Source organism: Bison bison, unplaced genomic scaffold (genome assembly GCF_000754665.1).
Source record: "Bison bison bison isolate TAMUID 2011002044 unplaced genomic scaffold, Bison_UMD1.0 scf7180017864243, whole genome shotgun sequence".
Taxonomy (NCBI): Eukaryota; Metazoa; Chordata; class Mammalia; order Artiodactyla; family Bovidae; genus Bison; species Bison bison.
Genome location: NW_011494815.1, coordinates 3,633,339 through 3,633,758, shown reverse-complemented (window position 1 = coordinate 3,633,758; position 420 = coordinate 3,633,339).

Sequence of the window (420 nt, the reverse complement as noted above, 5' to 3'; positions counted from 1 at the left end):
ATATGCTATCTAGGTTGGTCATAACTTTCCTTCCAAGGAGTAAGCGTCTTTTAATTTCATGGCTGCATTCACCATCTGCACTGATTTTGGAGCCCCCCAAAATAAAGTCAGCCACTGTTTCCACTGTTTCCCCATCTATTTCCCACGAAGTGATGGGATGGGATGCCATGATCTCTGTTTTCTGAATGTTGAGCTTTAAGCCAACTTTTTCACTCTCCACTTTCACTTTCATCAAGAGGCTTTTTAATTCCTTTTCACTTTCTGCCATAAGGGTGGTGTCATCTGCATATCTGAGGTTATTGATATTCCTCCCAGCAATCTTGATTCCAGCTTGTGCTTCTTCCAGCCCAGCATTTCTCATGATGTTCTCTGCATAGAAGTTAAATAAGCAGGGTGACAGTATACAGCCTTGACGTACAC